The sequence below is a fragment of the Geotrypetes seraphini genome, chromosome 6 (genome assembly GCF_902459505.1).
Source record: "Geotrypetes seraphini chromosome 6, aGeoSer1.1, whole genome shotgun sequence".
NCBI lineage: Eukaryota > Metazoa > Chordata > Amphibia > Gymnophiona > Dermophiidae > Geotrypetes > Geotrypetes seraphini.
Genome location: NC_047089.1, coordinates 63,960,778 through 63,987,101, shown reverse-complemented (window position 1 = coordinate 63,987,101; position 26,324 = coordinate 63,960,778). Strand labels below are relative to the sequence as shown.

Here is a 26,324-nt window from a genome sequence, read left to right as displayed (position 1 = left end):
GAGAGAGAACAGTGGGACAGATGGAAAGGGCTGCAAGAGGGAAGAATGTTGGACATGGTGGTGGAGGGAATTGAGGAAGAGATTTGGCCATGGAGCTGGAGAGGGGTGATAGAAGAAGAAATGTTGGGCATGGGGCTGGTAGGCAGGGGCGAAAGATGCTGCACATAGTCCGGGGAATAAGAGAGGGAGAAATGTTGGATATGGCAGTAGAGGGGGTGGGAGAGATGCACCATGGATCCCTCCACTCTCTCTCTTTCTTTACTCCCTTTGTAGCAAGGGAGGGAATGAGAGAGAGAGATGGTGGACAGTGAGAGGGAGATATTGCATATGGGGTGGAGGAGAGAGGAAGAAATGTTGTGCAGGGGTGGGGAGGCGGAAAGAGTGTGCTTGGCTTAATTTTGTGGTTACCATTGTGTATTGTTACTAAGATTATTATTATTATTATTATTATTTTATTTCTTATATACCGCTATACCGTACATTGTGTGTATATGAAAAATGAATGGAAGAAATGGCATTTACAATTAGTACTATTATAATGGAGGTGAGGTCTGGGGTGGAGCTTGGGCAGGTCTGGGGTGGAGTCTAGGGTTGAGCTTTTGGGCCTCCCAAAACAAAAAAGCATTCCACTATCTATGACATAAGTCATCTAACTTTCACATCAGCCAATATTATAATCCAGTCAAATTAAAATGGAACCTAAAATTCTAGACTCTAAAACACTTTTTAGATAAAACTCTAAGAGACTTTAAAGGCTACTTAATTGTCTATACTGACTTACCTAAATAAGCAGAGCAATTAAAAAAAAAACCAACAACAATGAGATTACCTACTGAACCTCAAGTTTACCTTTTTCCAAGTTTGAATGTCAGCAAGTAAGATACTCCACTGAAGTTTTCCTCCCCTCAGCAGATCCTCATTCAGCACCTCTTAGGACTGGGAGCAGCTGAGTTCTAATTAACTTTATGTAGCTGTGCTTCTAAAGTGATGTCAGCTACACCTCCCTTTCAACTTTCCCCTTTAATCGCCTCCATAGAACTTGCGTTAGTATTTTTCGTTTAGAGCGTGGTTAGCGCACACTAATAACGCTAGCGCACCTTAGTAAAAGGAGCCCTAACAGTCAATAATAAAAAAAATTAGCAAATCATTGCACAAATTTGCCAAACAAATAAGTTTTCAACGATTTTCTGAAATCTTGATAAGAAGCTAAAGTCTTCTGGAGAAATCTTTTACATGTACAACCTTTTAAAGATGGAAAATTAAACATTATGATATTACGGGTTCTGCAATTAATTTCAGTTAACATTAAATGTTTGAACAGATAACTTGAAGCAAGACCAAATAGTCACCCTCTTTTACTAAGGTGCGCTAATCGATTTAGTGAGCGCTAATGATTAGCGCGCACTAAATGCTAACGTGCCCATTATATTCTATGATGCGTTGGCATTTAGCACGCGCTAAGCATTAGCACATGCTAAATCGATTAGTGCACACTAAATTGGTTAGCGCGCCTTACCCCTCTTACTAAGGTGCACTAACCGATTAGCATGCGCTAATCGAATTAGCGCACGCTAACGCGTTCATAGACTAATGTGCACGTGTTAACATTCAGCATGCGCTAAATTGATTAGCGCTCACTAATTGGTTAGCGCACCTTAGTAAAAGAGGGGGTTTAGTAAAAGGACCCCATTGTTTTATATCCCCAGTTTACACCTCGAAATTCTGAAAGACCTACTCGAGGATTCTGACCCTGGTTTCCTATGCATCACAGAATCATGGATTAAAAAAGATGACCTATTTACACAAAATGAACTCTGCTCCCATGGCTACCAAGGTCTCTTCTCACCCAGATCTAACCGTAAAGGAGGTGGCCTGGCAATTCTCTACAAATCCTTCTTCGATGTTCAGCTCCTCGAAAAGGGTAACCACACCTCACTAGAATACATGCTAGCTTCTGTCCACGATGAACTTCACCCTCACCCACTAGGCATCCTGCTTCTATACCGCCCACCTACCCCTTGGAACAATTCCTCTGAACTCGTCCTCGAGACCATAACAAACGCCTTCCTCAAGTTCCAAAGATTACTGATCATTGGAGATATCAAGCTCCACCTAGACGACATCACCAGCAAGGATACGATTGAACTTATTAGCTTCCTCACCTCCCTTGGCCTCCCCCCCCTGCACCATCCCCAACCCATGAAAAGAGGCACACACTAGACCTCATTAGCTTCCTCAGTCTTACCGCTCACAAGACGTCAGTTGACGACACTCGCTGGGAACATGTCCCCTAGTCTGACCACTTCCTAGGGACTTTCTGTCTCCCCATCTTTATGTCGCACCTTGGGGCTCCACCCCGCACTTCCAACCCCATTACCTTCCGCAAAAAAATCACAAGCGATCTATTCTGGTCTAAATTTCTCAATCTATTCTCTGCCCCTAAGCCTGCAGATTCAGGTACTAACTGGCATAACTGGGTCACTCTCTCCGAATCCACCTATCTTTCCCTCGCCCCTCTCTCCACTAACTCCATCTCCTACCGCCGCAAGGCCCCTTGGTACCTCCCATATCACAGAGAACTAAAACAGAAATGTCGAGCTCTGGAGCGCATATGGAAAAAATCAAAATGTCCCATAGACAGACAGTCCTGGAGAGTCAATATCAAGCTGTATAATACAGCGCTAAAAAAATCAAGAAAGAACTTCTATGGTGACAAAATCTCCAGTTCCAACAATCAGAGTAGTACACTATTCAACATCTGGCGCTCCCTAACCTCCAAAGAGACCCCACCGTGCTCCCCTCCTCTCCCTCAGCCGATGTTCTAGCAAAATTCTTCAACGATAAGGTCTCTACCTTGAGATGCTCCTTCCCTCCTTCAGTCTCCTACAACTCCCTGGTGCCCACCGATTCCATTCCCACCCTAACAGTCTCCAACCCTATCCCAGCTGACAGATCCTGGACTACCTTTGAGTGCGTATCTGAATCCCTGGTCCTCAATCTCTGCCTCAAACTGAAATCCTGTAACTGTTCCTTGGACCCATTCCCCGCCTACCTATACGAGAATATTCCCGCACAGACCATCTCTTCTATCACCAATCTTATAAACTCCGCCCTTCAGTCGGGCCTTTTCTCCCCAGAAATGGGTCATATTGCCTTGACCCCACTACTGAAAAAATCTGACCTTGACCCTTCCATACCATCCAGCTATCGCCCAATTGCAAATATCCCTCTCCTAACCAAGATGCTAGAGTCCGTCATTTCTACCCAACTCTCATCATACTTAGAGAGATTCTCTATTCTTCTACCCTATCAATATGGCTTTTGTCCTAACTTCAGCACCGAATCCCTACTGTCCTCCCTGATCTCAAAGGTTCAACAACTTCACTCTCGAAACAAGTTCGCCGTCCTCCTACAATTTGACCTTTCCGCTGCTTTCGACATCCACCATGATATTCTTGTTTACCAACTCTCTGAGATAGGCATCAACTCCACAGTCCTAGACTGGTTCTCTAAATTCCTCCGTTCTCATTCTTACGTTGTCAACATGAATGGCACCTCATCCTCCCCCTGGAAACCGAATTGTGGAGTCCCGCAAGGCTCTCCCCTATCTCCTATCCTTTTCAACATCTATATGTCCTCCCTAAAACTCCTCTACCTATCCCTCCTTGAAACAATTTACACTTATGCCGACGACATCCTCGTTCTCCTCAAGACCGATTCGAACCTCACCAGCCTGTCTAAGAACATATCCTCTTGTATAATGAACCTACAATCCTGGGCCCACACTGTGCAAATGAAACTGAATGAGTCCAAAACAAGACTTCTTTGGCTCGGCCCCAAACTAGACCAACTACCCACCTCCATCCCACTACCCTCTGGCTCCTCTCTGCAGCTTGAGTTCTTGAGCAATGTCTTGGGCGTCATCATTGATTCCACATTGCCCTTCAATGACCACCTCCAATCCTTGGTAAAAAAAATGCTTTTTCAGTCTTCACATGCTGAGGAAAGTTAGATCCTGCTTCCATCAAAAACATTTTACCCTCCTTGTCCAATCCATCATCCTTTCCAGATTGGACTATTGCAACTCTATCTACTTAAGCCTAACTAAGAAAAACCTCCACAGACTTCAGTGGATTCAGAATGCCGCGGCCAAGCTCATCTTCGCTAAAAGTAAATTTGACCATGTCTCCCCGCCCCTGTCCAAGCTTCACTGGCTTCCGATAATTGACAGGGTCCACTATAAATGTGCCTATTTAGCTTTCAAAATCCTACACGGTATCCTCCCTCCCTTTATCCCTCTTTCTTGGAATTCCTCAAATCCTAATACCACTAGACCCTCCCACAAATTAAAACTATCCTTCCCCTCGCTAAAAGGCATTTCCCATACAGGAAAGCTAGGGACCTCCCTCCCTTTCAAAATCACTGAGCTCTGGAACAACCTTACCTCCCCTCTTCGGAACTTGAGCTCTCTCCAAGTTTTCTGCAAACATCTGAAAACCTGGCTTTTCTCAAAAATGTAAGTCTCTCTCCAACTTTTGGTATTAAAAATCTCTTATATCTGGCATCCCAAGTCCTCTAAATATTCCTCACACTTTTACCTCTAACCCTTTGTTGTAGTTCCTTCCTATTTCATCTACGCGCTGAGCTCTACGAACGTGGAGATGATGCGGTATACAAACCTAAGGATTAGATTAGATTAGATTAGATTATAGCTTTTATCTCTTATTTGTAAGCCCACTTTTTGGTACTTTTTCACTCAGCAGGTCATATATGTTCTTGGCTTTAAAAATGTTTCACTGGTGGCCAGGGTCACATTTTCTTTGCTGTATAGAGACAGATTTGTGGTGCCCTTGACCTTCAGTGCCTTGAGTCATTGCTTCATCTGGCTCATGCCTTAAACTGACCCTGCTTGTGGCTAGTTTTTCTAATCATTTTTTTCTACTCATTTAGAAATCTAACAATAAAACAGAAAAGAAAATTTAAAACCAGCAACAAGTATTTCACAATAGAATGAGAAACCACAAATGATGAACAAAGATAGCTTTGCTTTTTCATTTCATCCATATACGTAGTTATCTTGGTGATTCTGTACAATTTTGATAAAATACCTTCATTCAGACACAATTTTTTTGTTCTTTGGAATGCCTGAATATACCATTTTGGCTTAAAGAAAAAACATTCTTGTATTTTCAAGTCTACTGCTGTTTAATACTCTTTTAGAATCACCACATAGAAGATCCAAGGACTTTCTCATTGAGATATAATAGCTCCTGTCTGCTAAGTTTTGAAATGCTATAGTGGTAGGGAAAGAACAATAATTTAGGATGCTATTCACAATGGAAGTGCACTTTATACTCTTCCATCTATGACATACATGAGCTTTTCAGCTTTATTTTAGTTATATAGCTTGATTTCTATCAAAATGAATACAAGGAAAGAAAAGGTATATTACAGTGGCTGATACAAAATGAGAATTTATTTTAATATTCACACAAATTGATTGAGTTAAACCTCTGTAGACATCTCTTTTGTCTAATGCAGTCTGCTTTGTAGACAAACACGGCTAAAGCTGCACATGTGATATGGAATTCATACTGACAAAGCTTCCTATAGAGCAGTGATCTCAAACTCATGGCCCAGGGGCCAGATGCGGCCCGCCAGGTACTATTTTGAGGCCCTCGGTATGTTTATCATAATCAACGGATGGTGGACACCTGGAACTTGCTTCCAGAGAGAATGATAGGACAAGGTACGGTATTGGAGTTCAAGAAGGGATTGGACAATTTTCTGAAAGGAAAGGGGATAGAAGGGTATAGATAGAGGGCTACTATACAGGTCCTGGACCTGATGGGCCGCCGCGTGAACGCACTGCTGGGCATGATGGACCTCAGGTCTGACCCCGCAGAGGCACGGCTTATGTTCACAAAAGTAAAATAAAACAGTTTCTTGATCATATGTCTCTTTAGCTATAAATTACAATATTTATATTAAGACTTAGCCAAAAGCAAAGATTTATAAACTTTAAAGAGTTTTACCTCATGCAAAATTGTAATTTCTTTAATAAGAACATAAGAAGTTGCCTCCACTGTGTCAGACCAGAGGTCCATCGCGCCCAGCGGTCCACTCCCGCGGCGGCCCATCAGGTCTATGACCTGTGAAGTGGTTCCTGACCATTTCTATAATCTACCTCTGCTTCTATCTGTACCCTCAATCCCCTTATCCTTTAGAAACCTATCTAAACCTTCCTTGAACCCCTGTACTGTGCTCTGGCTTATCACAACCTCTGGAAGTGCGTTCCATGTGTCCACCACCCTCTGGGTAAAAAAGAACTTCCTAGCATTTGTTCTAAACCTGTCCCCCTCCAAGTACCTACAAATCCAAAATGTGGCCCTGCAAAGGGTTTGAGTTTGAGACCACTGCTATTGAGGGCCCGGCTCCTTTGGAGATTCAGAATAGCCATCTAGCTGCAGCCTGAATGCTGAACTCCATCTGTGTTTCTTACCTTCAATTTAGTATAATGTTCAACCTTGCAAGAAGCTAATGGTGAGGTAGCACAAGGCAGCATGATGAACCATGAAAAATAAGAAAATCTGGAGAATCAGGCTTGGCATCTAAGGGCTCCTTTTACGAAGGTGTGCTAGGGGCTTAACGCCTCCTTTTGAGCAGAGGACAATACTGGTCTACACTTGCATTATAGTCATTTTCCATTCTGTACTAGGTGTGGTCCTGCTAATTGGGTTAAAACAAGCTACAGAAAGCAGGAGGAGCAGAGAATGGGAGCTGGGAGTACAGCCATGGAGCAACTGACTATGTGTCTGTGAAATCTTGGAGGGGGGCATTTGAGTGAGGGGTTTCAATCTGCTCAGGAAATGTGAGTGAGGGATGGGTAGGTGTTGCTAAATAGCAGTAAAATTACCAGATTTCATGCGGATGAAATAGGAGCAATTGTTCTTCATAGTACAAAAAATGAGTGAGCAGTTGAACTGTGGCAGAGAGGGGAAGAGATTGGAGGAGAAACAATCGTGAGGTCAAAGTTAGCTTAAAGGTCAAATGTTAGCATAATCTTTGAGTTGTGCTAATTTTCAACCCCAAGGTTAACGGCCACTATCCCTGTGTATGGGTGTAATTGGCTTAAATCTGGCTGCCCATCTCTACTTTAACTAGGGATGGACAGCCAGAAAATGTTCATTTCATGTCATTTCCCTTGTCATTTATGGAACTTTTCATTTAGGGGGTTTTTTCTGGCCATTTTGTCATAGGGCTAGATTCACTAAGCAAACCGATTGTGTACCGCCAATTGGTTTGCAACCTGTTTGCGACCCGATTTCCCTCCGACCTGATTCACTAACCTGTGTCCCGACCATCCTCCGATCCGCGCATGCAAATGAGGGAAACGGCATTTAAATGATGGCAGGTAGTGATTCACTAACCAAAACCCTGCAACACCAACTGGGCTGGCCAATCACAAACAAGTGACTGCTGAGGACCAGTTGCTCAGGTCCTTTCCAATTGCCCTGCCTTCTGCCACCCTGCTATCTGCTCTCTTCCCCGATCTCCTGCTTTCAGCCCTGAATTCCTGCAGCCTGACTCTCCTGCCTGCCCTGAATTCCTGCAGCCCGACTTTCCTGCCTCCCCCAAACTCCTGCAGCCCTGACTCTCTTGCCTGCCCCGAACTCCTACAGCCCCGACTCTCCCACCCTTCCCCGCAGTGCAAGCCCGTTGTTTTTCACCCGCGGGTTTAAAGCGGGTTAAAACCACGGTCTCCCAAAAAGATTTTTTTCAAATTATTTGCCGGGCTCAGAGGGCCAGCGCATGCGTTGGGATCGCTATAGAGAGTTGGGGGCAGGCAGTTGGAGGCGTGATTCCGATCACCCTCATTTGCACGAGGGTGATTCGTGAATCAGCCCCCCGGACACGGATCGGATCCCTCACGGATTGGATCCGATCCGTGCCCTTAGTGAATCTAGCCCATAGTTCACACTATCCCCCTACTTCTATATACAGCATTCCGAATTGCATAAGCAAATTTGGATGTACAATTTAATTACTTAATGAGCCAATTAGCACCAATAATTGGGTGCTAACAATCATCAGTGCTAATTGACAATAACTGGAATGTATGCGCACATGTTTATTATCAGTATTCTATAAAGATGCGCATGCCAATTTTTCCGAACAGATCTGAAAAAGGGCTGGGGCCATGTGAGGGGCACAGGCAGGTCATGGACATTTCTAGGAGTTGTGTGCAGTGCTTTAAATTTGGGGGATCTGCGCCTAATTTAGGTGTAGGAATTTACACCAGGGTTCAGTTGGTGTAAATCCTCATGTCCAAAATAGGGGCACAGATCTAAGCGCTATTCTATAAATGTAACCTCGCTCAGATCAATACTTTTTCACACAGCTTCCAACCTTTTTGGTTTTGGTGTTACCTCTGTCTGGTTTGCGTGTGTTGTTCTTATGCATAGTATAAAGTGGCACGCTTTCTATTTGTCACTTTTTTTTTTAATTCTTTTTTTGTCTTTTTTGTTCTAGCACACAAAACGTAGTGTGAAATTCCTAGCATTGGATGATTGATGTTCTTAATATATATACAGGTATCCATGTTTAATTATATATTCATTATGTTATGCTTGTTCATAAAAGATCTTTTAGCACCTTTTGTGTATTCGGTTTTCAGTCTTTAAAACAGTGATTCTCAACACGTGGTATATATACCCTTGGGGGTATGCAGCATGGCCGCCGTGGAGAATATTCCTTGCCCACCCATCCATCAATGCCACGTTGCTGCTGCTGCAGGGGATCCCTCCTTGCTGTCCGTCCCACCCGGTGAAGCCACTGTCGGGGATCCCTGCCTGCCCCCCTTCTCCTCCCTCCCTCCCTCCTTCCCAAAGCTGACCCACAGGGCTTCCCTCTGATGTCAGAGGAAAGCATTCTGGGTCAGCGGGGGGAGGAGGAGGTTCCCAGTTACCTCCTTGCAGCATTTGCTCATTTTGCCTTCAGCTTGTTGGGGGGGTCACGCAGCTGACCTGGAAACCTTCTCTCCAAAGTCAGAGCCACAGGTTGGTGGGGGGGGGGGGACCAGATAAACAAATTTATGAAACGGATGGGAGAGAGAGAGAGAGCGATGATGGACAATGGGAGGAAGGGATTACAAGGGCTTAGGCAGCTCTCAAATTTAGAGGGGACCAACACATTCCTCCACCCCCCACCCCACCCCCGGCAGGGAGGGAGAAACCAGACTTTTATTTTTGGGATGTATCAACACCTAATCTACAAAGAAAATAGTTTTATAGAACAAGAGGTTTAAGGGTTGTTATTATTTTCCCTTCCTACATTCTATAATACCAGGTATCAAATCTGTATGTCCTTCGGGAAGCATCTCTCTCAAATGCTCCTTTTAATGAACAATAAACAGCTCATCTAAGTTTCCAAAATGCATTTGTGGAATAAGAAAACAATCCCTGCACACGATTTCCTATTTTAGGCAAGAAAATATGCCTGCTGCCCTATTTACTGCTGCTTGAAATTTGTAGCCATTCACCGGCAATTGCCAGCTACGTTCTTTCCTTAGGCTTGATTATTTATTAGGCTAATGTATTTCTGTACTCGCCATTGAAAACCCATCAGACATTAATGACTTTTGGTAGCTGCCTGCTTGTCCAAATGCAATTCAAAGACTGTGATGGGCCCCATGTTCATTCTGACAGCTTAAACTAACCCTTTTAAGATTACTTTAATTAAGTTTTCTGAATTTAATTAACATTCCAGTAGCCAAGTGCAGCATGATAAATGATGCCATTAAGGGCCAATGTACTATAGTGCATTAACATTGATGACTAACATGGTGTTTATAGTACATATTGATGGCTAGTGTTAACGAGATAAAAATAAGGCATGCATTGTTGCAGACATTAAAGCCCTTGTATACAAGTATGTACATATATATGCTATTGAAAACCTCAGACTTTCCCATTGTATAGTTAAGATTTTTCCATTAATGCCTCTGCAAAGTATATTGTATACATCTTTTTACTATGTCATTTGCTACTGTGCATCATTTTGCATTGCATGTTTTAGCAATTATTTATTTATTTGAAATTATTTACTGCATTTTTGAAGAAAGTTACCCAAGGCAATCTAATATAATAAAACGTTAGGCCGCGCATGCGCAGTTCCATCGCGTGGGTCCGTTTTCCGTGAGATGTACAGCATCTCAGATAGGAGTGCGCCGGAAACACTCTCTCTCTCCTCCCCCGAGACGGATGTCGGACACGGAGGCTGTCGAACCGTGCTGTTTTTTGATCTGCCCTGCTCCTTGCCTGAAGTCCTCTCTCCTCCCCCGAGGCTGATGTCGGACGCATCGGCTGTCTCCCCCGAGGCGCATGATCTTATGGGAATCAATGTTCTTCGCTCTGCCCTGCTCCTTGCCTTACTATATTTTTAAGTTGAAAGACCAGGCAGCGGCTCCTCTCAGGATCCCCACCTGCGTCGGAAGTCCAATGCAGTTGGGGATCTTGAGAGGAGCCGCCGCCGCCGTGTCTTTCAACTTAAAAATATACTAAGGCAAGGAGCAGGGCAGAACGATCTTCAAAATGGCGGCAAATCGATCTCCGTTCCTCCGGGGGGGGGGGGGGGTCTGGGACGAGAGGGATCGCGGCCACACCGAGGAGCCCAGCAACTTTCCGCTGTCCAGGACCCGACTCATTTGCCACCCCCCCCTCTTCCCTTACCGCGGGCCCGACTGGCGATTCAAGCAGCGTGTCAGCACTCTTCACACGCTGCTTTGGGCCCTTCTACTGCCCTGATTTACTCTGGCACGTCCGGAGCAAATCAGGGCAGTAGAAGGGCCCGAAGCAGCGTGTGAAGAGTGCTGACACGCTGCTTGAATCGCCATGTGTAGTCGGGCCCGCGGGAAGGGGCGCAGGCGGGGATCATGAGAGGAGCCACCGCCGCGTCTTTCAACTAAAAAAAAAAAAAAAAGACAAGGCGGATGTCGGCCCGATGGCTGGAGTTCACTGCTGAGTCCGGTGAAAAGTGCTTCCCTCAACAGGAACTGTCGCGTCCAATTCAAATACTCCCGGCAGGTCGGGAGGGGGCGGAGCAGGCTCGCACGCCTGGCGGGGACCGGACAGGAACTAGACTCCCTGCAGGAGCCAGCCTGATGGCTGGAGATCACCGGACTGGACAGGGGGAGCAGGTAAGGGGGTGCTGCAGTACAGGAGGAGCAGGGAAGAGGTGATTCTGGACAGGGGGGGAGGTAACAGGAAGGGAGGCCTACTGCTGGATAGGGGAAGCAGGGAAGAGGTGCTGCTAGATGGGGGGGGGAGGTAAAAGGAAGGGAGAAGGGCTCCTGCAAAGGAGAAGAGCTACTGCTGGATATGGGGAGTTGGAAATGGGGTGATGCTGAACAGGGGGAGATAAAAGGAGAAGGGCTACTGCTATATAGGGGGAGCAGAGAATGGGTGGGGGTGCTGCTGGACAGGGAGGAGGTAAAAGTAAGGGAGAAGGGCTGCTAGCACCCGTTAATGTAACGGGCTAAACAATTAGTGATTAAATGTAACACAGTACCCATTTTGCTCTTGCACCAGCATTAATGCACTTTCATCCATTGGCCCACCCAGTAACCAAATAATTCAGAACTTTGTATGTGAATAAAAATTGTCCACAACTCTTTGTGCAGGCTTTTAGCTGATTGGATTATAGTACCGGTTGAGGTGAATTTTAGATGATATGCTGTATTTGTTTTAATTTTTGTATGTCAAATTATGCTTGTGTTTGTATTTTGTAAACTACTTAGGATTAAGCGGGTTAGAAATGTTTTTAAATAAATAAATAATTCCTGACAGTTAAGATTGAACACCTTCAAGACATAATAATCATAAGCGTCAGCAGTCAGGATCTGAGGAACAAGAGGAGAGGGGTAAATGCTATCTTCTCACACTGTCCCAGTTGACATTATCATTGTGGGCTGACACTCAGGGCTCCTTTTACAAAGTCGTGCTAGGGCCTTAACGCACAGAATAGTAGTGCGCGCTAGCTGCTACCGCCTCCTTTTGAGTAGGCAGTAGATTTTTGGCTAGCGTGCATGCGGTAAAAATCCGTAGCGCACCTTCGTAAAAGGAGCCCTCAGTACTAATGCTGCCCAATTTAGGAAAAAAAAATTGATTCGTTTCAGCCTATTGAATCAATTTTTCGATTTGATTTTCCTGCCCAATTGGGTGTTTTTTTTTCAAACATCCTGGTGGGTTTATTTTATAGCCTCTTCACCTCCTTTGCCCTCTCCTACCCACACTGGTGCTGTGGTGTAAACAAAATAAACAAACAAAAAATACTTTTCCTCTCTCTATTAAATCCTAGCTCATGTTTGCGGTCTAACACCAGCTCTGGAAGGATACACATTTCAAATCTGTAATCACAAAACAGAAAATAAAATTATTTTTTCTACTTTTTGTTGTTTGGTCATTTTTCAAATCATGTTGGTCCCAGGCTCTGGTTGTCTTCTGATAACTCGCTTGCCAGGGTCTACTTCTTTCTTCTCTCTCTGTGCTAACCATCCATCTTCCATCTCTGTCCTCCCCTTCTGTTTCCCTTCCCTCCCCCGGAGGTCTGGTCAGGGCAGGATTAATTCTTTGAGGGCCCCTAGGCACACAAGTATACTGGGTCCCCCTGGCCCTGCCACGCCCACACCCATGCCCAGCCCCCAACCCCACTCATGCCCCGCCCCATTTATCTGTTTTCTTCTTTATTTCCACTTGTATTTGTTTTTTGTTTTTTTTTAATTCAAAACAAAGATTAGTATACCAGTGCACAGTTTTCATTCTATGCAACCCCCAAACATCTCTGAAACAAATCCCCCTTCCTTCGCTTCCTACTTACTTACCCAGGAATTTAACTCTGAATCCTTTCCATGCATATATGAAAGCAGTAATACTATCCGAAATATAAGTCTATATTAATATATGTTTATACTATCCGAAATATATGTCTATACTATCCGAAATATATGTCTATACTATCCGAAATATAAGTCTATATTAATAACCAAGTTTACAAGGCCTCTCAACTGCCTCACTCTACATCACTGTAACCCATATGTATAAACAACCAAATCTGTAACTCCTCTAGTACGTTCCACTCCATGTATGTTAACTTGCAACAAAATAACAAGGCAAGCAGTCCACCAAAGAATACAACGTGAAATGAAAGAAGATTGGCAGAAAATAAGGAGATTCAAATCAGGTTAATTCAAGATGCTCCCAAGAACCATGCCTGATTCATTTTGCCAAACAAGGCTGGTCAATACTAACAAAAAACCATGTCTTTCATACAAACAGAACACAGAAAACACCTTCTCTTAGTATGGAATAAGTAATCACACACTAACCTCTCCCCCTTTTACAAAACTGTAGATGATATGCTGTAGATGATATGTGGTTTTTAGCCACAGCCAGTGTCAAAAAAAATGCTCGTTATCCCAGGACAAGCAGGCAGGTATTCTCACTAGTGGGTGATGTCATCCGACAGAGCCCCGATACGGACATCTTGCAAGCATGTCTTGCTTGAAGAAACTCAGAAGTTTCGAGATGCCCGCACCGTGCATGCGCCAGTGCCTTCCCGCCTGATGGTCCGGGTGTGTCTCCTCAGTTCTTTTTCTTCCGCGGAGCTGAGAAGTCTATCTTCAATTTTGCGCCCATTGAATTTCGTTTTTGCCTTCTGTTTTGCCGTGGGTTGAGTTCTTTTGGCTCTCCTGTGCATTTGTTTCTTTCTTTGATTTCTTTTTTCAAAAAAAAAAATAAAAAATTTTTTCTTCCGACACCGGGTCAGCCGCGTGGCTGGGGCCCCGCGCCTTCGACCTTGCAGCGGAACTTTTCCCGCCTATGTCCCGGACGATTACCGGTTTTAAAAAGTGTAGCAAGTGCCAGCGCGCGATTTCGCTCACGGACCCTCATCGACGCTGCTTACAGTGTCTGGGACCGGATCACTTCCCGAGATCGTGCTGGCCTTGCTCCACTTTGACGGCGAGAGCGTTTAAGCGCCGCTGTCTGCTGTGGGAGTCCATGTTCAAGATGGAAGCTTCGTTGGATCCTTCAGCTTCGACATCGACTTCGACTGGTGCTTCGACTCCATCGGCGAAGCCCGCTGCCTCCACGGCTGTTTCGGGCCTCCTGAAACCGGCATCGTTCACGCCGGTTTCGGCCTCGACTTCGGCGCCGGTGCCTTCCTCCATCTCCTCGGAGCAGGTATCGACACCTACAGTTCCACCGGTGGTGCTTAAAGTGCCGAAGGCTGGCAAGCAGAAGCATGCGGCACCGAAAGAACGCGGAGACCTTGCGGAAGGGCCCCCTTTTGGTGCGGATCCCTCCATATCGGCTTCATTGAAGTCCCTTCTGGAGGCTCAGTTTGTGGAACTCATGCAAACCATGGGACCCCGGCTGATTGCCTCGATCCAGGGTGACCTCCCGGTTCCGGTTCCGAGGGGCGGACCGCCCCCTCCTCCTCCGCCGCACCGCACGACCTCGTTGTTCGGTGAGGAGGAGCGGCGAGCGGTGTCCGGGTCCTCGAGGAGGTCTTCGGTTAGTGCTATGCCTCCTTTGGAACCGATCCCCTTGAGGAAGGCCTCCCTTAGTGATATGCCCCCCTTGGAGCCTATCCCCTCGAGGAAAGCCTCGTTTAGCGATTTGCCTCCATTGGAGCCTGTTACCCCGCCCCATGACTCAGTGTGGCGTCCACCTTCGAGGCCTCCCAGCCCTGGGCATAGCAGGAAGCAGGACGAGTTCTTCCGAACCCCCTCTGCGATCGTCGACATCGAGTCCGATCTGCTCCTTGGAGGCGTCTGACCAGGTTTCTCACAGAAGGGCTCGATCCCCTTTCAGGCATCGAGAGGGACATCGATCCAGACACTCTTCGAGGCATTCCTCTCGACACTCGACCGTCTCGCCTCAGAAAAAATTGCCTCGGATGGGGTATGCTGCTTCGACTGGGTCTCCTCCTCCGGGCCCGGAGTTCGAGGATCCCGAGGTTTTCTACTTGCCCTGTTGCTCACAGGCCTCTATGGAGCCCGAAGCCTCGTCTTCTTCTAGTCCTTCTCGTAGACCGGCGACGGCAGACCAACTGTCCTTTTCCTCATTCCTCAGACAGATGGCGGATGACATGGACATTACCCTCGATGCTGGGTCTCGATACTCCAAGGAGTACCTCGATACCATGCACTTGCCTCGTCCTACGGCCGAGTCCTTGCACCTTCCTCTGCACAAGCTCCTCGACCAGACCTTCATGAGGTGCTTCGAGTCTCCTTACTCTATCCCTGCGGTCCCTGAAAAATTGGATGCTCGATACCGCACGGTGCATCATAAGGGCTTCGAGGGTCCTCAGCTTTCTCACCAGTCCCTCCTGGTCGAATCCTCGCTTAAGCGGTCTCATCCTGGCCAGGTCTATGCTTTGGTGCCTCCGGGCCGCGAGGGCAGAACCATGGATAAGTTTGGTCGACGCATCTATCAGAATTCTATGATGACGTCCCGAGTCCTGAATTACAATTTCCACTTTGCAGCCTACTTGGAATTTTTTCTGCCTGTGCTTCGGAAATTCACACCATACATCGAGTCCCAGGCTCGGTTTGAGTTTGAGGAAGTGGTTGCTTCGCTGTCCCAACTTCGGCTTCAGTTGATGCAATCTGCCTATGATGCGTTCGAGCTCTCTGCCCGAGCGGCGGCCTGCTCGGTTGCGATGCGTCGTTTGGCCTGGTTGCGGACCATTGATATGGACCCCAATCTTCAGGACCGCCTGGCGAACGTCCCGTGTGCTGGGGCAGATCTTTTTGACGAATCCATCGAGACTGTCACGAAGAAGTTGTCTGATCATGAAAAGTCCTTCCAATCCATTCTTAGGCCGAAGCCTAAGCCTCAGCAGTCTCGACCTTCTCGTCCGCCATTGATCTATCAGCGGCGTTACCAGCCAAGGCAAGCTCCACCTGCGAGGCAACCAGCGAAGCGTCAGCCTCCTCAGAAGGGTCAGCCTAAGTCTCAGTCGCCTGCTGTCCCTAAGGCCACTCAGCCTTTTTGACTGTCTCGTCGAGGGCATAACCAACCTCGTTCTGCCTACCCCTGTTTTTCCCATCGGAGGGCGCCTCCATCATTTTTATCATCGCTGGGAGGCCATAACAACCGACCTCTGGGTCCTTACTATAATCAGGGAAGGATACTCTCTTCATTTCCATCGGGTCCCTCCGGACCACCCTCCAAGAGAGTATCCTTCCAACTTGACTCAGACCGCTCTTCTTCTTCAGGAAGCTCAGGCTTTGCTCCGGCTTCGTGCCGTAGAGCCAGTCCCGACGGACCAACTGAACCAGGGGTTTTACTCCTGGTACTTCCTTGTTCCGAAGAAGACGGGCGACCTGCGACCCATTTTGGACCTCAGGGTCCTCAACAAATTCCTAGTCAAAGAGAGGTTTTGCATGCTGACACTCGCGTCTCTCTACCCCCTCCTCGAGCAGAACGACTGGTTATGCTCTCTGGATCTCAAGGAGGCCTACACTCACATTCCCATTCATCCGGCCTCTCGCAAGTTAATCAGATTTCGGGTGGGACATCTCCATCTACAGTATCGAGTGCTTCCATTCGGCCTGTCTTCGTCCCCCAGAATCTTCACGAAGTGTCTGGTGGTGGTGGCTGCGGCACTCTGGAACCAAGGTCTTCAGGTATTTCCCTACCTCGACGACTGGCTGATCAAGGCTCCCTCGGCCTCAGGGGTCATCTCAGCGACCCTGTCCACGATTCTGTTCCTGCAGAGTTTGGGATTCGAGATCAACTTTCCCAAATCTCATCTACAACCTACCCAGTCTCTCCCCTTCATCGGGGCGGTTCTGGATACCATTCGCCTCAGAGCGTTCCTTCCTCCTCAGCGCATGGATGCTCTTCTTCATCTCTGCCAGTCTGTGTCTTCTCGCCAGTCCATCTCAGCGAGACACATGATGGTCCTCCTGAGCCACATGGCCTCTACAGTTCATGTGACGCCGTTTGCCAGGCTCAATCTCAGAATTCCTCAGTGGACCCTGGCATCTCAATGGACTCAGGTATCAGATCCGTTGTCTCGACACATCATCGTCACTCCTGCTCTTCGGCAGTCTCTACTTTGGTGGATGACCTCTTCGAATCTATCCAGAGGTTTGCTGTTTCACACTTCTCCCCACCAGAAGGTTCTCACAACCGATTCCTCGACCTATGCCTGGGGAGCTCATCTGGATGGTCTTCGCACTCAGGGATTCTGGACCAGTGCGGACCGACTCCATCAAATCAATCTTCTGGAGCTCAGGGCCATCTTCAATGCTCTTCAAGCTTTTCAACATCTGCTTCACGACATGGTGGTCCTCATTCGCACCGACAATCAGGTCGCCATGTATTATGTCAACAAGCAGGGGGGCACGGGCTCGGCCTCCCTCTGCCAGGAAGCTCTCAGAGTCTGGGATTGGGCCACAACGCCTTCCTCAGAGCTGTCTACATTCAGGGGAAGGACAATGTCTTGGCGGACAACCTGAGTCGTCTTCTCCAGCCTCACGAATGGACACTCCATTCCAGGACCCTTCATCAGATCTTCGCTCAGTGGGGGACGCCTCAGATAGACCTCTTTGCGGCTCCCCACAATTTCAAGCTGCCTCAATTTTGCTCCAGGATCTACGATCCTCATCGCCTCGAGGCAGATGCTTTTCTGCTGGATTGGGGGAATCGCTTTCTGTATGCGTTTCCTCCGTTTCCTCTCATTCAAAAGACTCTGGTCAAGCTGAAGTCCGACCATGCCACCATGATTCTGATAGCTCCTCGGTGGCCCAGACAACCTTGGTTCTCCCTTCTCCTTCAACTCAGCAGCAAGGAACCGTGCCTACTTCCAGTGTTTCCTTCACTGCTTACTCAGCATCAGGGGTCTCTGCTTCATCCCAACCTGCAGTCTCTCCACCAGACAGCTTGGTTCCTCTCAACGTAACTCCTCACCAGTTTTCCCAGGCGGTGAGGGATGTCTTAGAGGCTTCCCGGAAGCCTGCTACTCGTCAATGCTACTCCCAGAAGTGGACTAGATTTTCTTCCTGGTGTGTTTCCAATTCCAAGGAGCCTCAGCGAGCCTCCCTATCCTCTGTATTGGACTATCTTCTACACCTCTCTCAGTCTGGTCTCAAGTCTACATCTATACGAGTCCACCTGAGTGCTATTGCGGCTTTCCATCAGCCTCTACACGGGAAACCTCTCTCTTCTCATCCTGTGGTTTCCAGATTTATGAAAGGACTTTTTCATGTCAATCCTCCTCTCAAACCGCCTCCAGTGGTTTGGGATCTCAATGTTGTCCTTTCTCAGTTTATGAAACCTCCGTTTGAGCCTCTCAACAAGACTCCGCTAAAGTTTCTCACTTGGAAAGTGGTTTTTCTAGTGGCCCTCACGTCTGCTCGCAGAGTCAGTGAGCTTCAGGCCTTAGTGGCGGACCCGCCTTTCACAGTCTTCCATCATGACAAGGTGGTCCTCCGCACTCATCCGAAATTCCTGCCTAAAGTGGTCTCTGAATTTCATCTCAACCAATCCATTGTGCTTCCAGTGTTTTTTCCAAAGCCTCATTCTCATCCTGGAGAATCAGCTCTTCACACTCTGGACTGTAAACGTGCTTTGGCTTTCTACTTGGATCGCACCAAACCACACAGAACTGCTCCTCAACTTTTCGTCTCCTTTGATCCAAATAAGTTGGGACGACCTGTATCGAAGCGCACCATCTCCAACTGGATGGCAGCTTGTATCTCTTTCTGCTATGCCCAGGCTGGATTACCCTTCCCTGTAAGGTCACAGCCCATAAGGTCAGAGCAATGGCGGCCTCTGTAGCCTTTCGACACCGACACCGACACCGACACCGATCGACACCGATTGAGGAGATTTGTAAGGCTGCCACTTGGTCCTCGGTTCATACATTCACCTCTCATTATTGTCTGGATACTTTCTCCAGAAGGGATGGACAGTTTGGCCAAACAGTGTTACAAAAGTTGCCAACTCTCCCACCATCCCATTGAGGTTAGCTTGGAGGTCACCCACTAGTGAGAATACCTGCCTGCTTGTCCTGGGATAAAGCAATGTTACTTACCATAACAGTTGTTATCCAGGGACAGCAGGCAGCTATTCTCACGTCCCACCCACCTCCCCTGGGTTGGCTTCTCTGCTAGCTACCTGAACTGAGGAGACACGCCCGGACCATCGGGCGGGAAGGCACTGGCGCATGCGCGGTGCGGGCATCTCGAAACTTCTGAGTTTCTTCAAGCAAGACATGCTTGCAAGATGTCTGTATCGGTGCTCTGTCGGATGACATCACCCACTAGTGAGAATAGCTGCCTGCTGTCCCTGGATAACAACTGTTACGGTAAGTAACATTGCTTTTTGTAAAAGGGGGGATAAAATAGAAATACATAGGCAAAGGTTAAATAAAACCACCAAGACGCTGGACTCTGCATACAATGCAACACCACAGAAACAGCAATACATGTCCCCTAAAGCAAAAAATAAATAAATAGAAAATTTTTTTCTACCTTTGTCTTGTCTGGTTTCAGCTCTCCTCATCTTCTTGTCACTCTCTTCCTTTCATCTTCTGTGCCACTTCCAGAAACTGTATGCCTCCCCCTTCCATCTTTCCCTTCACTCCCATTGGTCTGGAATCCATCTTCTTCCCTTCCCTCCTCCAATGGTCTGGCATCTCTCTCCTCTCCTCTTCTTCCTTTCCCTCTCCCACACCCCCATGGTCTGGAATTTCACTCTCTCCTCTCCCTTCAAGTTCAAGTTTTATTATTTTTAATATACCGACCATGAGCATGTATCTGGCCGGTTTACAATGCTAAACAAAATAAAAGGTAAAATAATAATTATATAAGGGGGAAGAGTGAGCATTAAAAAGACAATTAACAAATACTAATATAAACTTTTTTTTTTTAATTATTATTTATTTATTGAAATTTTACATAATTCACAAGAATATTCCTCTTGTACAAGTAAAACAGAAAAGAAACAAATTAAATAAACTCACAATTTCTACTATCAGAAAAATTTCATTCTTTCTTAGACCACTAACTCTGGAGGGAGAGGAGATGAATATATTGAAGAGATAACAAACATAAGTAATAACTATATTCTTGAAAGGCTTAACAGTCTTTAACCCCCTCTTTACTTCCTACTCTTAAGCATTCCGGGTAGCAAGATTCTTTAAATCTAAAAAGGTGCGTAACTGTTCTGGTGCATAGTAGACATATTTAACACCATACTAATATAAACTTGAGGGTAATAAGGGGAAGGGAGGGTCAATAATTACATTATTAAAAACAAAATTTAAAAGAAAAGGGAGGAGGGGGGATATAACATTAGTTATGGGGATTGCTTTGTAAAAGCGGTTGAGATGATTTTGCTAGCTTTAGGAGAGGAGGTATTTAAAAGTTGTGGTATGCATCTTGAAATATGAATGTTTTTAGTTTAGTCTTGAATTTGTCGAGAGGATTTTCATGACGGAGTTGAGATGGCATGGTGTTCCATAAAGTTAGAGCAATTACAGAGAAGTTAGTTTTCCTAGTGTAGTAGAATTCTTTGATGGAAGAGATGATCAGTAAGTTCTGATCTGCTGATCTAAGGGTCCGAGAAGAGCAGAGAGGGATGATGAGTTTGTCGAGAAAAGATGGAAGATGCGAGTTTGATTTTAAAGACCAGCATTAAGGTTTTATAAGTGATGGGTAAACAGTGGGCTTCTTTCAGAAGAGGAGTAATGTGATCATATTTCCCATTTTACCATTTCCCTTTCTCTGGAAAAGATTTTGTTCTTCATTAATACCCTTCAAGTATTTGAACATCTGAATCATATCTCCCCTGTCCCTCCTTTCCTCTAGGGTATACATATTCAGGGCTTCCAGTCTCTCCTCATATGTCTTCTGGCGCAAGCCTCCTATCATTTTCGTTGCCCTCCTCTGGACCGCCTCAAGTCTTCTTACGTCTTTCGCCAGATACGGTCTCCAAAACTGAACACAATACTCCAAGTGGGGCCTTACCAATGACCTTAATAGGGGCATCAACACCTTCTTCCTTCTACTGGCTATGCCTCTCTTTATACAGCCCAGCATCTTTCTGGCAGCAGCCACTGCCTTGTCACACTGTTTTTTCGCCTTTAGATCTTCGGACACTATCACCCCAAGGTCCCTCTCCCCGTCCGTGCATATCAGCTTCTTACCTCCCAGCATATACGGTTCCTTCCGATTATTAATCCCCAAATGCATTACTCTGCATTTCTTTGCATTGAATTTTAGTTGCCAGGCATTAGACCAGGGGTGTCAAAGTCCCTCCTCGAGGGCCGCAATCCATTCGGGTTTTCAGGATTTCCCCAATGAATCTGCATGAGATCTGTTTGCACGCACTGCTTTCATTGTATGCTAATAGATCTCATGCAGATTCATTGGGGAAATCCTGAAAACCCGACTGGATTGCGGCCCTCGAGGAGGGACTTTGACACCCCTGCATTAGACCATTCCTCTAACTTTTGCAGATCCTTTTTCATATTTTCCACTCCCTCTTCGGTGTCTACTCTGTTACAAATCTTGGTATCATCTGCAAAAAGGCACACTTTTTCTTCTAACCCTTCAGTAATGTCACTCACAAACATATTGAACAGGATCGGCCCCAGCAGCGAACCCTGAGGGACTCCACTACTCACCTTTCCTTCCTCCGAGCGACTTCCATTAACCACCACCCTCTGGCGTCTGTCCAACAGCCAGTTTCTAACCCAGCTCACCACTTTGGGTCCTAACTTCAGCCCTTCAAGTTTGTTCAACAGCCTCCTATGAGAAACTAAGGAATTATACATAATCTGAAAAAAAAAACAATAATAAAAAAAAGAATTATTACAATTTATCCACAAAATAACAGGAAATGTAACAAAGATTCAAGAAAATTAACAAGCACTTAGTAATAAATTACTGTCAAACACATCCGCTGAATAAAGAGAAAGCAGCCAGTCTAAACAGTATTATCTATTGGGGCAACCACAACCTTCAATTTTTTCTCTTGCCTCTAAGAACTCAACCATTTAGGGTCAAAGAAATGAAATGATGTTGATTCATACAATATTAAACAGATACATGGCGTTACTCGAGAGGGTTCAGAGGAGTGCGACACGTCTGATAAAAGGTATGGAAAACCTTTCATACGCTGAGAGATTGGAGAAGCTGGGTCTCTTTTCCCTGGAGAAGAGGAGACTTAGTGGGGATATGATAGAGACTTACAAGATCATGAAGGGCATAGAGAGAGTAGAGAGGGACAGATTCTTCAAACTTTTGAATAATAAAAGAACAAGAGGGCATTCAGAAAAGTTGAAAGGGGACTGATTCAAAACGAATGCTAGGAAGTTCTTCTTTACCCAACGTGTGGTGGACACCTGAAATGCACTTCCAGAGGAAGTAATAGGGCAGAGTACGGTACTGGGGTTTAAGAAAGGATTGGACAATTTCCTGCTGGAAAAGGGGATAGAGGGGTATAGATAGAGGATTACTGCACAGGTCCTGGACCTGTAGGGCTGCCGCAAGAGCGGACTGCTGGGCACGATGGACCTCAGGTCTGACCCAGCGGAGGCATTGCTTATGTTCTTATTTTAACAGAGCGAGAAACTCTTGACATCTCTTCTATGTTATCTTTGATACTTTAGGAAAAATTATCTTTGGGAACCCAAAAACATTTTATTTAAATGACGGAAATACTCTTAAGATAGCATTACGGTTAGGTTTCTAGAGCACTAATGCGATTTTATGACAAGTTTTGTAGATCACTGGAACTGTCCAGTTTTTATCTTTTTTGTGAACCGCATCAATCCATAAGGTTTTGCGATCTAGAAATGTAATATAATCCAACTAGTATTTTAGCCCGTTACATTAACGGGTGCTAGAATATATGTCTGTCTGTCTTTATTTCTGTCTCTGTCTTTCTTTCTGTCTGTCTCTCTCCCTGGCCTCCTTTGTTTGTCTGTCTTTCTGTGTCTCTCCCTACCCCTGTGTCTTTCTTCTTTTCTTTCTATCTCCCTTCCTCCCACTGTGTCTTTCTATCTATCTGTCTCTCTCCCTGCCTCCTATGCAGCAGGATTTCTCTCCCCCCCCCACTTCCCTGTGCAGCAGCCATAGCAGTATTCCCTCTCCCTCCATTTCCCTGTGCAGCAGCCACAGCAGCAGCATTCCTTACCCCTCCATTTCCCTCCCCCACACCACTTCCCTGTGCAGCAGCAGCGTTTTCCCTACCTTCCCTTTCTCTTCCCGCGGTCTGGCCAGCTCCCTTACTGCCCCCCCTTCCCTTCCCGCAGTCCCGACAAACCTGCCGATTCCAGCAGCGTGTGCAGCACTCTACACACGCTGCTTTGGGGCCTTCTACTGCCCTGATATACTCTGGCACATCCCTGATGACATCATCAGAGATGCGGCAGAGCAAATCAGGGCAGTAGAAGGCCTCGAAGCAGCATGTGTAGAGTGCTGCACACACTGCTGGAATCAGCAGGTTTGTAGTCGGGACCGCGGGAAGGGAAGGGGGGGGCAGTAAGGGAGCCATGTCTCTGTCTCGCAGCGGGCTTGCCGGCTCCGGCCAGCCAAAGTTCATTTTTTAGTTCAAAGCCGACGCTGCGTCTCCTCTCTCGATCCCCGCCAGAATCGGAAGTCTTCTCCGACTCTGGTGAGGTTCGATAGAGGAGCCATGGTGGGGGCTTTGAACAAAAAAATGAACTTTGTCTGGCCGGAGCCGGCAAGCCCGCTGCGAGACAGAGAGATGCGTGGTAAGCGCGCATGCGCACTCTGCCGGCCACGGAACTATAGATCAGGCAACACGACGTTAAGAGTGCACATGCGCGCTTAGCGTTTTATTATTATAGATGAAGATTCTAAAAAATCAGTTATATTTATAACTACCAGAGTTCTTTGGTCCTTCACTTCTTACAGCATAGGCATGAAGGCCCTGATTCTATAAACAGCGCCTAACTCCTAAGTGCCATTGAGCGTGGTTATCAATCATCCACTAGGTGCTGTTTTTAGGAGGATGAATGCATGTTAACAAAATGACCAAATCTTTTTGCTCTAAAAGAGAAACACAAAGGGCTCCTTTTACTAAGGTGCGTTAGGGCATTAACTCGCGGAATAGCGTGCGCTGAATTGCCATGCGTGCTAGACCTTAACACCAGCATTGAGCTGGCATTAATTCTAGCAGCTTAGCGCGCAGTGTAGCACGCGGTAATATCCTGCATGCGCTAAAAACACTAACGCACCTTAGTAAAAGGAGCCCATAGTGAAGCAATCTTAAACTTAAGAAAGAAGTAGTTACTACAGATGAAATTTGATTTTTAAAAGTTAAAGCATTATCTAAGCAACCCCCCCCCCCCAATTTTTTACAAATAATTTCTCAGTTTTCGTTAGTCCATTTATAGATGGGACATCAGTCAACATCTTTTGCTGTCAAGTGAACCACATGAAATGCATCTTTTCTTTATTAAGTTATAATTCAGATTTTTCAAACCAAACTGAGAACCCGCAATTTTTAACCTTTACAACGCTGAGCTTTGATCTTTACCTACGTCTATCCAAATCCGGATGTCATCTGTAAATAAATGACAAGACAGGCCAAAATCCTCTGTTGTAGGAACCACAGGACAGATACAGCTTAAAGAATAGACCCTGTGTAAGATCAAAACTGATCCCTGTGTAAGATCACATAGAAGTTTCATGACTTGGAAAGCTGTCCATTTCATACTATGAACTGTGATCTATCAGACAGACAAGAAAAGAATTCATGTCAATACTAATCCTTTAAAACACTTATTTAGTAATGTCTAGGGCAGGGGTGGGCAACTCCGGTCCTTGAGGGCCGGAATCCAGTCGGGTTTTCAGGATTTCCACAATGAATATGCATGAGATCTCTTTGCATGCACTGCTTTCAATGCATATTCATTGGGGAAATCCTGAAAACCTGACTGGATTCCGGCCCTCGAGGACTGGAGTTGCCCACCCCTGGTCTAGAGGGAGGAAGCGATAGCAGATGATGAGGATGGGCTGACTGGATGGGCCACATGGTCTTTATCTGCCATCATTTTCTATGTAACAATAGCTTTGCTTAAGGATGTGGTAACAGTGGTTATCATAGCTGGGTTTAAAAAAGGTTGGGACAAGTTCCTGATATTGAGACAGCCTTAGGTTTATAAATGTTGAAAATAAAATAAATAAAAATAAATAATATCAAATGCTGCTGTCAAATCCAGGAGGACCAAATTACATCTTTGCCTTTATCCCAATTAAACCTTAAGTTATTAACCAAATAATACTGATCCTGTGCTATCCTTCATCCCACTGGCTGTTATTGCAATAAGCAAGACAAATTAGGAACACCAGGAAACATCTGCCGGCACTCAGGGGTCCTTTTATCAAGCCGCGCTATCGGGGTTAGCATGTCGGACATTTCATCACGTGCTAAGCCCCGCGACCGGCTAAAAAACTGGCGCCTGCTCAATGCGGGCGTTAGCGGCTAGCGCGGCAGGCGTTTAACGCGCGGTATTACACGCGTTAAACCCCCCCACTGCAGCTTGATAAAAGGACCCCTCAGTTCCTAATCAAAAAAAATATCAGCAGTCATCTTTCTCTTTTCAATTCATGCCTGCCTGGCCTTGGCAACAACATTCTCACTTCGAGTAATATATTTAAATGAAACCAGTCTTTGGTAACACTCTTTAAAGTTCCAGCTATCCAATCTGACAGCAAAAGGTTCCGCTCCATTTCTCTTTTCCTTTCTGGCTTTCAATAGCAGGCTTTCTTTTTGTCAGGGCATCTCAATTCATCCGTTCACAGGTCCTGGGTTAGGACTTATCCTTTCAACCCCACCCCCCTCTCTCTTCCTTTGAGGGAAGTTTATATGCCTCATAGGGAAACTGTGACATAGTAAGGGGGTGGTCCATCCCGGGTGCAGTTTTCCTCGGGGCGCTGGCACCCCTCCTCCTCTCTGCCCCTTCCCACTCCACCCCCCTGCTGCACATGTGCATCCGTGCCCCTTCCTCATACCTTTTTGACTTTGGCTTGAGCAGTCACCAACTTGCTGCCCGCATCGGCTTCGGCGCTTTCTCTGACGTCACTTCTGGGAGGAAGTGCCGTCAGAGAGAGCTCCGAAGCCAACATGGGCAGCAAGTTCGTCGCTGTTTGTGCCGAAGTTAAAAAGGTACAGGGAAGGGGCATGGGTGCGGCAGGGGGGCGGGGAAGAGGGCAGGAGAGAGGTGCCAGTCGCCCTTTTCTACGCCACTGCAGGGAAATCAATCTTTCTTTCCCC

The 26,324-nt window shown here is 46.3% G+C and overlaps 1 long non-coding RNA gene across 1 annotated transcript in view; it reads left to right on the top strand.

The window, feature by feature from the left end:
* Positions 1-26,324, top strand: part of LOC117362436 — a 62,689-nt gene that overhangs the window by 825 nt on the left and 35,540 nt on the right. Inside the window, exon 2 of the long non-coding RNA XR_004539887.1 lies at positions 8,533-8,594. This is a non-coding gene — a long non-coding RNA (uncharacterized LOC117362436). The remainder of the gene's footprint in view (positions 1-8,532; positions 8,595-26,324) is intronic.